Below are 14,640 nucleotides of genomic sequence, written 5' to 3'. Positions count from 1 at the left end.
CTTTAATCTCCCAACTCGTCTCATGAGCTCAGACATTTGTGTCCCCACAGGTTAGGTTTGAATTTAGATTAAGCTTACCGTACATATTTTAGCCTTTTGGATAAACACTGTTTTTGAGCTTCATTATTCTTTTTGAGACAAGTGTTGCAGGTGATCTAGTCCTTTAAGATAAAGAAGGATGACTTCACAGACTCATCTTCTTGGAAGCTGAGCTGTCCTACAAGAGTACAATCGAGCCACAATTATATTTGAAACGATTAATATTTAAAGAGTAGTGTGAAAATTCCTGAGGTACCTCTCAGGTAGACCCAGAGGGACAGATGGGTTCAGATGTTGTGTGTGTACGTTCTTGCGCATGTATGTAGTATGTTGCTTCACCGAGAAAAAATTAGGTCCAGCTGAATCACAGGCTGCTATGGCGATGCAGAGTTTTAGGAATTTCTTTCTTTTTTCTTTTTACACCTTTTGTTGGTGTGTTCTTTTAATTAGCGGAAGCTTTTATTTTGAGAGCTACATTTTAGAGTCTTCCCGTTGGTGTTGTTCTGTAGCAGAAGCTTTTACTTTGAAAATCTGACCGTCGTTCCTGTTAGAATATTCCTTTATATAACGTGTGCTTTTATTTTGAACGGCACACTCGAGAGGTCTTACTGTTGGTGTCATTCTGTAAGCCGGACTTTTATTATGAAAATCAGCCTGAGGTTTGTCCTATTAGCCCTTTAGGCTATGTGGTTAGCCTTTTATGGTTACATTGGGTGAAAGGAGACACAAATACCTACGTGTTGATCTTAGTGCAAGAGATGAGGGTTTTTTTTTCAGATGAATCTGGGGGGTCAAAAGTTCTGGGACAAAAGCTGCCATTGTGTCAAAACCTAAAAGATATTAAAAGAAAGACTCTTTCAGTCATTAAAAGTTTTATTTTTCATGACCCGTTTAAACTTGGAATTATGAGTCTATGATAAAGCCTAAATTATAGGGCTCCAAAATGGGCTTAGCTTTTCACTGCAGTGAAATCCCATTCATTCCTTATTGGACAATGTTTGCAAAAAAAAAACATGCAAGCAATGTAAACCAAAAGTCACTGCACACAATAGTAGTCGGACTGCATGTTTTAGATACCACTTTTGTGGGGGTTTTCTCAAAACTGCGTGACGAATTGGTGACAGAAACGGATGTCAGAAAAAAAGTTTTTAGAATTTGTTTAAGCATTAGAGAATTTATAATATTTGAAGGCCAACTGTAAATGACTTGTATCAGAGGTGGGCTAATATGGGACTAAACTTGCATGGACACTTACTCATGGTGCAGAAAATCTCCACCAACAAATCAAGTATAATCCAGTCATTTTAATGCTTTAAAGAAAAATGTTTTAACATTACCTTAAATAAAGATATTTAAAATGCATTATGTTGGTGAAAAGAGAAATAGAAAATTTCAACATCATTGCTGGTTTTAAACCGGGGCCTCCTGCATACTAATACCACATGCACAGGCATTCGTATAACCTGATGAGCCATGACCCATTTTTTTTTACTTTTTCTCCAATCCTTTTATGGTTTTACAACCAAAAAAAAGCCTTTTTTTAAATTGAATTCTTATAACAACATATTATCTATACTATTTGGATAAACTGTGATAAGCTCTGGCATCTCAGCAGATGTCAGTATTGTAACTGCCTTCGATGGCATTAAACTTGCAGGGCCAATCAAGGATTGTCCAATAATGGGGGGTACTGTGACATGCGGACAGAATAGACGTGTTCTCTTTCAACATTTCTTTCAACGTTTCAGTATCTCACTATGGGACACGGTGAAGCTCCTTTACACTACGCCAGTCCTGACTGGCAGTGTAGTGAAGTCTGCTCCACAGAGGAGGGACTTCCTCCAACTATGAGAGCCTGACGTGACTCTTTTCAATCTAACATCTCTTCTCGCTCCCAGAAGCAACCTCCCAGATGGCAGGTGTGGCTAACGGGCTAGCAAATCCGTTCACAGAGTGAGCCAACCACTCGGTTGCCAAACACTACCTGTGACTGCACAGCCATCCTGAGTTTTAGCGGCTGGGCTGTTTCCAAACACCAGCTGCCACAGCTTGCCACCAAACTAGCAGCTTCACCTTTTTTACTGGAACTAAGAGAAAAAACACAAAGTTTGTGCCGACCCTCTCCATGGAAATGAACAAGCCACCAGCTAAACCATACACCTGTGGCAACAAAATTGCTGAAGCAGATACCCAGTTTTCTCAGGTACCCTGTTTGTGTCTGAGGCTGAAACATGCCCAGGATGTACTAGCATCTCCAGTTAGTTGTGAGCAGTGTGCATGTCTCTCGCTGAAAACCCACAAACGTAGGCTAGCACACCAAGCTAGCCTGTCTGCTGCAGACCCTGTGATGGGGATTGCCATTCCCCCACCACGAGAGTTAACGGAGAGACATCATCCCGACGGGAACCAGCTGGAGTGATTAGCTCGACGCTGTCGCCCCGTTGACTGACGAGTCTGGGCCCGGCCTTTTTGAGCATTGTGGCATCATGGGTGTTGAGTCTGATTCAGAGGACGAGTCCATCAGTCTTGGGCCGGAAGAAGACGAGCAGGACGAGCCCTTCATTCTCTCACCAGCTGTAAAACCCGCCAGCAGCGATGGACCTGCACGACATCTGTAGAAGAGCAGCTGCAAAGCTGGGCATTGATTGGCCTAAAGCCCTCATGGAGACCACCATGTCTTGTTATGAAGGGAAGAGGCTCCCCAAAGCAAAACCTTTTACCAGGCAGCTTCTCCTGGCCTTCCCTGATTGCCTCGAGGAAGCGAACCGATCCTGGTCCAACCCGCTCACCGCCAAGAACCCCGTCCAGGGAGGATCGGTACTGGACTGGGTTGACATGGAAGGACGAGGTTTTGCACACCTGCCCCCTGTCGAACCTCTCCTGGTTTCTCACCTTCACCCACAGAAGTCCACTGTGACTTCAGCAGACCCTGCATTCCCATCCAAAGTAGACTTTTTTGCAATCGTCCCTGAATGAAAAGAGCAACAGGGCGGTGGCCATGTTGGTGAGAGCTTTAAATGCTTCCTCACTGGTCCTGGCCTATCAGGCAGAACTGCAGGAGGAGATGATGACCATACTGATTTCTGAGCTGCACGTGGTGACGGACCTCAGCCTGCGTCTCCACAGGAAGAGCCTCTGGAAGAGCTATGGCCCTTCTGGTCGATCAAGAGAGAGCCAGGTGTCTGAATCTGTCCAGTCTGTCTCCTCGACGTGCCAGAGGACCTGAAAGGTTTATTCGGTCCAGCTATGGCCACGATGCAGAAGCGCTGCGAGGAGAAGAAGGGGGAAGGGGAAGCACTTCAACTGTGCCTACCCAGGAAGGTGCCACCTCCTCCCTCCATTGCACCCCTGCAAACATTTGAACAAGCTGTGGGTTGACCAGCTTCCCGCATCCCCAAACGTCAATCCCAAACGCCGCTTGACCCCCCCGTGTCAGCGATCACAACCCACAACCGTGTCAAGGGGCGTAAGATTGGACCTGCAGAGAGCTCTGCAGAGCCACAGCAGAGTCTCGAATGCACACACCAGTGCCACAACACTCACTTTTCTCCCGTCCTGACTCAGAACTTTTAAAAGTTTTTCTCAGACGTGCAGCCAGGCTTAGAGTCGAGGGCGCAGCCACAAAATAAACTCAAAAAAGAGAAAAACACAAAACAGTTTGCAGGACTGAACGGGACTGTGCCACTGCAAATGAGGCCACATGGGGGCGCCATGGCTCCACCAGTGGCACAGAATCACATTTTTGAAAGTTGACCTTTAGATGACCGAGTATGTAAGGAAGGGGTACAAGGGAGGGTGGTTACAATTACAGTCCAGAGTTGTGGAAAAATCCTTATTTCGGTAGCTTCAGTAACAAGCCGCAGGGGTAGACAGAGTATCCAATTCAAATATTGTGAGGGGGGACAACAGACAGTCAATAATGGCTGTAAAAGTCTAGGGGAGGGGTTAGGGGGATGACTAGAGGAGTTACACCTAGGTCAGTAGGTAGACATGTATCTGTTGAGTGTATGAATGAAAGAATGGTTCATTACAGAATAGGAAAGGTTGTTTTAGGAAAGAATCTGCCAACATTTCCCAGCTTCAGAGATTCTCTACCTGTCGGGTGACATAGGTGTTACTCATCTGGTAAAAAGTCTTAGGAATCCTCCTCCTCTGATGATGAGATCGGCTTATGGGAAGGAAAAGTGACCAATTCAATTTTCAATTTTCTATGTTGTTTTGCAAACATACCAAACAATATAGAAACATTCAGTTGAATATGACACTAAGAATATGCCTACTTTTCTTTTTCTTTTTTCAATGTCCAGTTAATTATGAGATATTAGTTCATATGAGGTAAAGAACATAGTAAAAATAAACAAATTATAAAATTATAAAAAAGACTCACTGAACTGACAGAACAATGTGATCATTTCAACCTGTTTCTTACAGAAATCAAAGTAAATGTGCAAAAATGTTAAGAAAGATTGTTCAATAAAACCCCTGAATCAGGTTCATATGCACAGGGAGCTGTTAATGTAATCTCACACCAGCTGTATATCGGCATCTGCACCAGAGAAGAAAAACTCTCGGCTTCTGTTGCCCCTCATACTTTCTGTTACTTTGCTGCTGAAAGATTTATCTCCCTTCAGTTAACCAGTGTAAAGAACATTTCAGGAATCTTGTTGCTTATCATTATTCGATTCACTTCAATTCAGTTTTATTTAATTTGCGCCAAATTACAACAATTGTCATCTCAAGGCACTTAAATAATATTTAGTTCAATTTAAGACAATTGGAGTTCAATTCATTGTAATCATAATCCAATGAAATCCAATTAATTCATTTCAAAATAATCCAATTCATTCATATAGAGCCAATTAAAAAAACAATATCCTAGCTAAGGAAACCAACAGATTGCACCAAAACTTGTCTTCAGTCCAATCTCCCGTCCTGAGCGTGTCTGAGGCGACTGTGGAAAGGAACGACTCCCTTTTAACAGGAAGAAACCTCTGACAGAACCAGACTCAGGAAGGGTGGCCATCCGCCTCGACCAGCTGGGGTTTGAGAAGACAGAAAGAGGAGGGAAAACACTATGACACCATTCAAAGGATACCCGTTGGAACAGGGAAACACAAGTTAATAACCACAATAATGTCACATGTACATAATATCATTTGAGAAATTAAACGGGGGGGGGGGAAAGAGAGCAAAGTGAGGAAAGGTGTGACAGATGAGGTCACCCAGCAGTCTAAGCCTATAGCAGCTTAACTATGGGATGTTTCAGGATCACCTGAGCCATCCCTAACTATAAGCTTTATCAAAAAGGAAAGTTTGAAGCCTAATCTTAAAAGTGGAAAGGGTGTCTGCTTCCCGGACATTTACTGGCAGCTTATTCCACAAGAGAGGGGCCTGATAACTGAAGGCTCTGCCTCCCATTCTACTTTTAGAAACTCTGGGAACAACAAGTAAACCTGCAGTTTGGGAGCGAAGTGCTCTGTTAGGAAAATATCTTACAATGAGATCTTTAAGATATGATGGAGCTCGGTCATTAAGAGCTTTATATGTGAGGAGAAGAATCTTAAATTCTATTCTGAATTTAACAGGGAGCCAATGAAGAGAAGCTAAACCTGGAGAAACATGATCTCTCCTGTTAGTTCTCATCAGAACTCCGACTGCAGCATTTTGGATCAGCTGGAGGCTTTTCAGAGAATATGTGGGACAGCCCAATAATAAAGAATTACAGTAGTCCAATCTTGAAGTAACAAATGCATGAACTAGTTTCTCTGCATCACCCTGAGACAGGATGTTCCTGATTTTAGCAATATTACGAAGGTGAAAGAAAGCAGTTCTAGAAACCAGTTTTATATGCGAGTCAAATGATAAATTCTGGTCAAAAATAACTCCAAGCTTCCTCACTGTAGAACTAGAAGCCAAGGAAATACCATCTCGAGTAACTATATAACTAGACAATTTCTCCCTGAAGCGCTCAGGTCCAAAGATAATAACTTCAGTTTTGTCTGAATTTAGAAGCAGACAGTTCTGAGTCATCCAGGTCTTTATGCCTTTAAGACATGATTGTAGTCTGACCAACCTATTGGTTTAATATGGTTTCATAGATCAGTACAGCTGAGTATCATCAACATAGCAATGGAAATTCATGCCATGCTGTCTAATAATGTTACCTAATGGAAGCATGTACAAAGTAAAAGAATCGGTCCAAGTACAGAACCCTGAGGAACTCCATGACTTACTCCAATGTGTGAGGAAGATTCTTCATTTACAAAAACAAACTGGAATCTATCAGATAAATATGACTTAAACCAGCCTAATGCAGTTCCTTTAATCCCAATAACATGTTTAAGTCTGTAACAGAATGCTGTGATCGACTGTATCAAATGCAGCACTGAGATCCAACAGGACAAGCACAGAAACAAGTCCGCTATCAGAGGCTAAGAGGAGATCATTGGTAACTTTCACCAGTGCTGTTTCTGTGCTATGATGCACTCTGAATCCTGACTGAAACTCTTCAAACAGATTATTTCTATGTAAATGATCACAAAGTTGAGCTGCAACTATTTTTTCAAGAACTTTAGACCAAAAAGGGAGATTGGATATAGGTCGATAATTAGCCAACACTTCTGAATCAAGAGTAGGTTTTTTAAGTAAAGGTTTAATTACAGCAATTTTAAAAGTCTGAGGTACATATCCTGTGAACAAAGACCGATTGATCAAATCTAATATGGAAGTTTCAATTAAGGGGAAAACCTCCTTGAACAGTCTGGTTGGGATTGGGTCGAACACACAGGTTGATGGTTTAGAAGAGACTATTGCTGTTGTTAACTCAGAGAGATCAACTGGGCAGAAGCCATCTAAATACAAATCAGGTTCTAAAGGTACTTCTAAAGCTGCTCTACTTGATGATACATCAGTGATAATAGTGGGAAGGATTCCATCAATCTTCTCTCTGATAGAAACAATTTTATTGATAGAGAATCTCATGAAATCATCACTGCTGAGAGTTAAAGGAATACATGGCTCAACAGAGCTCGGACTCTTTGTCAGCCTGGCAACAGTGCTGAAAAGAAACCTGGGATTATTCTTATTCTCTTCTATCAATGATGAATAATCAGCAGTTCTAGCTTTACGAAGGGCTTTCTTATACGTTATTAAACTATCTTTCCAGACTAATTGAGACTCTTCTAAATTAGAGGAACGCCACTGTCTCTCCAGCTTTCTTGCAGTCTGCTTTAATGCACGCAGCAGTGAATTATACCAAGGAGCCAACCTCTTCTGACTGATTACCTTCCTTTTCAGAGGGGCAACATTGTCCAGTGTTGTACGCATTGAAGCTGTAGTGCTGTCAACAAGAGAGTCAAGTTCTACTGGAGTAAAATTTAGGTAGCCGTCCTCTGTCATATCTGCACATGGCAGTGAAGAAAAGGATGATGAAATCAACTCTTTAAATCTGGTTACAGCATTCTCTGATAGACACCTTCTATATGTAAAATTCTTCTCAGAAGCCGTATAGTCAAGTAATGTAAATTCAAAAGTTATTAAAAAATGGTCAGACAAGACAGAGTTATGAGGGAACACTGTTAACTGTTCACTCTCAATGCCATAAGTCAGCACAAGGTCAAGGGTATGATTAAGGCAGTGAGTAGGTCTGTGAACACTTTGAGAAAATCCAATAGAGTCTAATATAGAATTAAAGTTAATATTTAGGCTGTAATTTTCAACATCTACATGAATATTAAATTCACCCACTACAATGACTTTATTTGTACTCAGCACTAACTGGGATAAAAACTCTGAGAATTCAGACAGAAACTCAGAATAAGGGCCAGGTGGACGATACACAACAACAAACACAAGAGGTTTTTGTGAATTCCACTTTGGGTGGGAAAAACTGAGAATCAGAGATTCAAAAGAGCTAAAACTAATGTTGGGTCTAGGACTGATTAGTAACCCTGATCTGAAGATAGCTGCCACTCCTCCTCCTCTGCCTGTGGTTGGAGGAACGTGAACATTTAAATAGTCAGAGGGAGTTGATTCATTAATGCTAACATGATCCTCCTGCTGCAGCCAGGTTTCTGTAAGACAAAATATAATGTAGCCCACGTTGTTAATTATAACTTACTCAACATTATATTCAATGTTATCTGCAGTTTTCATTGCAATTTATCATTAATCACAATTAAACACACAGCCAAAGACAAACAACAAAGTTTTCAGGACTGTAGACAGTTTCCTGTGTGTTAAATCTGAGGGAAACTTCATCTGAGAGCAGATACTAAACCAGACAGATTTGTCTGCCTACCCCAGGTAGGCTACTTCTAAATAGGAGTCTGCACACCTATTAAGTAGCCCAGAGTGAATAAAAGCTTAAAAAAAAAATTCTTTCAATGTTATGCAACAGCAGCAGTAGGAATTTTCATTAGTGACAATGACTGTTGTGCAACAGCTCTGAAATCTCCTTGGGTTGTTTAGAGTTGATATTAAGAATTATTTAAGTTAAAAAACAAAAAACAGATGTAAAACACTCCTAGCAACATGCAAAGGAATAAACTAGTCAAAATAAAATTTTCAAATGGAGTGTAACATGTCCCTAAAGCAACAAAACTTATGCAGCAACTGAACACAGAGTTACCCACTTCACAATTTTTCTGTGATAAGATGATTAGATTAAAGGCACCATTTAATAAACTTCAGAATTTTTCCACAGCTGGAAAATGATCACCATCACCTGTATGATTTAGCAGTTTAATCACAGAGGACATGTGTGTTCTCATAAGAACATGGTGCACCCATGTGATTTGGCAACTACAGACTTAGTAGGTCACTTTTTCAGCAGGGTCAGGTTCTCAGTTGTCACCCTGAGAACCTCGAATGTTTGATTCCATCTTTCATTCTGAGATCTCATGAATTTCCAGTTAAACATTTATATAAGATTTGTGTTACAGATAGTTAGATGTACAAGTCTTACCCTGCATCTGCTGTTACTGACGAGCTGTTAAATCAAATGTGGAGTAAATTTTCTTAGCAGCAAGACTGCAGCGCGCACTCTGAAATGTAGTCAAGAGTTATCTCTCCCCAAAGCCTTTTAGGGGTGAAATGCAATCGTCCAACCAGGAACTGTAGAAAATAAGCCAACTTTCTGATGAATTACTCTGAAGCGGCGCCAGTGTAAAGTATTTTACAAGCGTAATGCTGCACTGTACAAACATGTTTAGTGTGATAAGTCAAAGGTGAAAGTGGATAACTGTAATGGAAAATTATATTTAGCCTTAGTGTCTCATCAGGCTTAAATCACTTGTAAGACTTGATATTCATTCCCAGGCATTAGATGCACCAGCTGTTACAGTACAATATTTCTTTTGTTTCTTGTGAAACTTGGTCTCTCTTTCCCAGGCACTAGAGAGATGAGATGTTTCCAATCAAACCATTCTGTAGTTCATTGTGTCAGAGCTACACTCTGACACAGGTGCTCTGTGTTGACGTCTTGCTCTCTCTTGTACAAGAACTGTTCAATAAACCTGCCTGAGTGTTTTTCACCTTAACAGTGCTTGGATAATCATTATTTTTTCCACCACAATCTTGGTGTTGTTGGTAGGATCCCTTGACTGGTTTCTGGTGAGGCACTCATTCAGTAAGATAAACTAAAATTAGGTATTAAGGTAAAGATATTTTTCTACTCTGGGTAATAATAAGACAGCGAGTTGACATTTGGAGCCAGGTAAAAGCGGCCAGTGAAGCTGATTCACTAGATTACCTGAAGACGTTTACAGCATCAAAGGAATATATTCCCCTACGGCTGCACGGTGGTGTGGTGGTTAGCACTGGTGCCTCACAGCAAGAGCGTTTCAATCCCCACCTGGGGCCTTTCTGTGTGGAGTTTGCATGTACTCCAGCTTCCTCCCATTGCATGTTAGGTTAATTGGTGACTCTAAAAAAAAGGTCCTTAGGAGTGAGTGTGAGCGTGGATGGTTGTTTGTCTCTGTGTGGTCCTGCGATGGACTGGCGACCTGTCCAAGGTGTACCCTGCCTCTCGCCCGATGACTGCTGGGATAGGCTCCAGCCCCCCCGCGACCTGACCGACGGATTAAGCAGGTATAGAAAATTGATGGATATTCCCCTATTTTAAGGAAAAGGGAAAAAAATGGGAGTAAGTGGTTCCAAAGTCCTATCCCCTCCTCAGGGAGAAAATTTTGACTTTATGACAAAAAAGTATGGGCCCGAGAGTGGAGTGTGTGCGTGAATTAATAAAATACATGGGTTTTCCAGAGGGAGGGTCATTTAGCCCCACTGTAATAGAGAGTATTGAGAAGAGGCTGCAAAAGAAGGAAGAAGAATTTAAAACAAAAGAGAAGGCAGTCTGTAAGAAAGACCTGGAAACTGTTGTAAAGCATATAGCATATTTAAAATGTTGGCAAGAGGCGTGTGAAAGGCAACAAAGAAAGCAGCGTGCAAAAGAAATGGCAGGGAAAATGGTAAATGATAATACTGGGACTATAGGGGGGTTGACTGACATCAACTGACATCGGGTCTTTCTCACATCATCTGTTGTAAAAGCAGGTGAATTCTTAACTCCTCCTAAATAGAGTGGGAACCATGTTTACTCTGTGTCTGCATCAGGTCAGGTGGTAAAGGAGGAAAGTACCACCCCCATTGCGTGTGTCACTCCCGATGGGTTCTCCTTTAAACACTTTTTTGCTGTCTCATGGGCCGTGACTTAATGTGTAAGTTATGCATTATTCTCATTTCAACTCCAGAAGGTGTTAGAGTCACGTCACAGTCTGACTCTTTTCTCTCAGCAGTGCAGTTTGACCCATCAGCTCTCACATATGCTTATAAGTGGAAACTCCCCACTTATCCATTTTCACAGCAGCTTGTTGAAGAGGGTAAACAATTAGCTTCACCCTCTTCTGATTTCATGCAGCCTACTGATCTGCACTGCATGTCACACGTTTCACTGGGGCCTGACAATAAGTATGAGAGGAAATGGTTCAGGAAACTGCTGCACTGGCTGTGTCCCTCACCCCCATGCAGCTGAAACTTTTTGATGTTCCTGGTTCATAGCCCCACATCTCACTGGCCAAACCTAAACACTGGCATTAGGATGTGGGTGGATTTGTTTCTACATGCAGAAATGAAACTGACTGGACTGTTTCACCTGCTGACCCAAATTAATGTTTTCTAAATGACTGTCTGCATACAAAATACATTTTTGAGCACAATGCATTGTCAAATAACTGTGGAGCTAGTTCCCACCACAGAACCACATTTTGAAGCATGTTTTTTTATCTGAAACAGATCTGTCTTTGCTACCCATGTTGGCTGAAGTACCCAATGATCTTTGGGCTAAGAGCAAGTATGATGTGGGGTTGATAAAAGGCTGTGAAGCGATAATTGTCACCTCTAAATCTGATTACCAGCCATGTAAAAAACAATACCCTTTGAAGCTTGAAGCAATTAAAGGGATTAAACCTGTTTTTCAATCTTTTCAGAAAACAGGCATCATTGTTTCCTGTGAAAATTCACTGCTCTGCTCTTTTGCAGTACGTGGATGAATCCTTTTATGCAGCCCATCTAAACAACAGGGTGAAAAGACACAGTGACTCTGCTGAAACATCTTCATATTAACATCTTCATGTAACTTAGAAAGGCTGCCACAAAGCCAGCCTTTCTAAGTTACAGTTTTTACAGGACAAAGTCACCTTTTTGGGTCATGTGATCTCCAAGGATGGGCGCTCACTTTCTCCTAAATGTGTTGCTGCAGTTCAGAACATTCCTAAACCAGTCACTAAAAATCAGCTCATGTATTTTTATAAATAACATCTTACTGTAGGAACTTCATTCCTAACTACTCATTTCTTGAACCCCCTCTAGGTGATCTCATTCACAGAAAGGGTCTCTAGTCAGCAGATCATGTTCAATGGACTTCTGAAGCTGAGTCAGCTTTCACTCAGCTCAAACTGGCTCTTCAAACAGCTCCTACACTTGGCATTCCAAACCCCAATAAGTCTTTCACTCAAGCTGTTGATGAAAACCATGGCTGTATGACATCAGTTATTTTACAGGAACATGGGGACAAACAACGACAGGTGGCGTATTTTTTTGCGAAATTGGACCCTGTGGCTGCTGGTCTTCCCGGCTGCCTCTGGGCAGTAGCAGCTGCAGAGAAAGCTGTTCTGGCCTCACGTGACATTGCTTTGCTGATGACTGTTTTGGTTTCTCATTCTGTTGCCATCATTATACTCGAGCAGAAAACCTCTCACCTTTCTGCTCCTTGCTCCTTATTGACATGCCTAATGTCACTCTTAAGCGTTGTACTGTTCTCAACCCTGCAACTCTACCCCCCACTCCTGATGATGGTGAGGCTCACAACTGTGCAGCTGTTTTGGAACAGGTTTGTACACCTAGACCTGATCTTTCTGACATGCCTCTCTCTAACCCTGACATGTTTCTTTTTGTGGATGGTTCTGCATCATGTAACCCTGCTCCTGCTGAACTTGTTGCTCTCACTGAGGCCTGTAAACTGGCAGCTGGTAAGTCAGTCACCATTTACACTGATTCCAGGTATGCTTTTGGTTTTGTTCATGACTTTGGTGCGCTGTAGAAACACTGACACTTTCTCAAGTCTGATGGTAAGCCTATCCTGAACTCTTCCCAAGTCTCTGATCTCCTGGATGCCATCCTTTTACCCACTGCAATTTCTGTTTGCAAGTGTGTGGCCCATACTACCTGTAAAGACCCTGTTGCTTGTGGCAACGCAAGAGCAGATGCTGCGGCAAAGCTAGCTGCACAGCAGCATCCTGTCTCCATTATTCTTTCCCTGCAAACTTCTCCTACTCCTCCCCCTTCTGAACTCCATGCCTTGCAAACGTTTGCCTCTGTTGAAGAGAAACATGTTTGGGCTTCTGCAGGTGCAACCCACACCAATAGTGTTTGGCTGGGACCTGATTCCGAAACATTTTTTCCCTCATTTTGCAAAATTGACACACGGGTTGGACCATGTGTAAAAAAAGGGGGGAAACTGAATGCACTCACTGCTCATTGGTTCACAAAAGGTTTCAGTTTATATGCACAAAAATACTGTCAGTCATGTATGGTTTGTTCTACACACAATGCAGGAAGAGCAACATACACCTCACAAGCTGCACACCCCCACCAGAAAGACTTTTGAAAATTTAATGATGGATTCTGTTGAACTCACACCAGCCGAAGGGAGAAAGTATGCACGAGTAATCTGACTTAATGCCTGATTGTAGTTAAGCTGTTAACCAGCACACAAGGCCTGAGTTTAAGAAGTGGGTTTTCTAAAGAAGTTTATTCAGCCTTAAAGACTTCAGACTCTGCTCAATCCATCCTTCATTTGAAATCAAAACACAATAACCTCAACTGAGGTGACTTTGTGGTAAGATTCAAACATGAACAACTGTTTGATTTTATGAGTAGACACTCTGGAACGAACAGGTGAGCATGTAAAGAAAACGTACTGATCTCCTGATACTCAGGATTAAATATAATAAAGATGATCAAAGTCTAATCTTTCCTGAATTGTTTATGGCATCTTGGTTGCTGCCTCAGCCCTGTTTTGTGTTGTTTTTTTTTTATAGTTTATGGGCCACGAAATATTTGATTAAGCTGAAATTAAAGCTCCATGCTTTTGTTCTGTATAAAGACCTTATAAGTTGTACACTTCATGTCCACCAAACTCCTTTCTGCTCTTAGATTTTACCCGAATTTAACCTTAAGACCACTGCTGACATTATTCTTAAGCTTGATTTGTAAAATATGTTGAACATGAAAACCTTCCTGATCTTATATGATTTGTAGTTCTTAAATCAACTTAATCTGAAGGCGCTGGTCAGATTCTTAACCTCATTTCCTCCCTTGGGTTATTAAATACAACTATGTGTTTATCTTAAACAGAATACCGGCACACATTCGGTTCTAATCAGGAATAGCTACGGACAAAAGAAAAAAACAGAAAAAATCTTGGTGATGGATGAGGACAATGACAACAGGCAACACATGCCACTCTGTAGAATCAGCAGACAGTGAAAACCAGACATATATACGTAGCTCAGATGTCTCATGCAGCTACAGTAGTCTAAAGTTCTTGAAAAAATAGTTGCAGCGCAACTTTGTGATCATTTACATAGAAATAATCTGTTTGAAGAGTTTCAGTCAGGATTCAGAGTGCATCATAGCACAGAAACAGCACTGGTGAAAGTTACCAATGATCTCCTCTTAGCCTCTGATAGCGGACTTGTTTCTGTGCTTGTCCTGTTGGATCTCAGTGCTGCATTTGATACGATCGATCACAGCATTCTATTACAGAGACTTGAACATGTTATTGGGATTAAAGGAACTGCATTAGGCTGGTTTAAGTCATATTTATCTGATAGATTCCAGTTTGTTTTTGTAAATGAAGAATCTTCCTCACACACCAGAATAAGCCATGGAGTTCCTCAGGGTTCTGTACTTGGACCGATTATTTTTACTTTATACATGCTTCCCTTAGGCAACATTATTAGACAGCATGGCATACATTTCCATTGCTATGCTGATGATACTCAGCTGTACTTATCTATGAAACCAGATGAAACCAATAGG

Source organism: Leuresthes tenuis, unplaced genomic scaffold (genome assembly GCF_036924035.1).
Source record: "Leuresthes tenuis unplaced genomic scaffold, fLeuTen1.0.hap1 SCAF_6, whole genome shotgun sequence".
In the NCBI taxonomy this organism is placed as follows: domain Eukaryota; kingdom Metazoa; phylum Chordata; class Actinopteri; order Atheriniformes; family Atherinopsidae; genus Leuresthes; species Leuresthes tenuis.
This window is presented reverse-complemented; position numbering follows the sequence as displayed.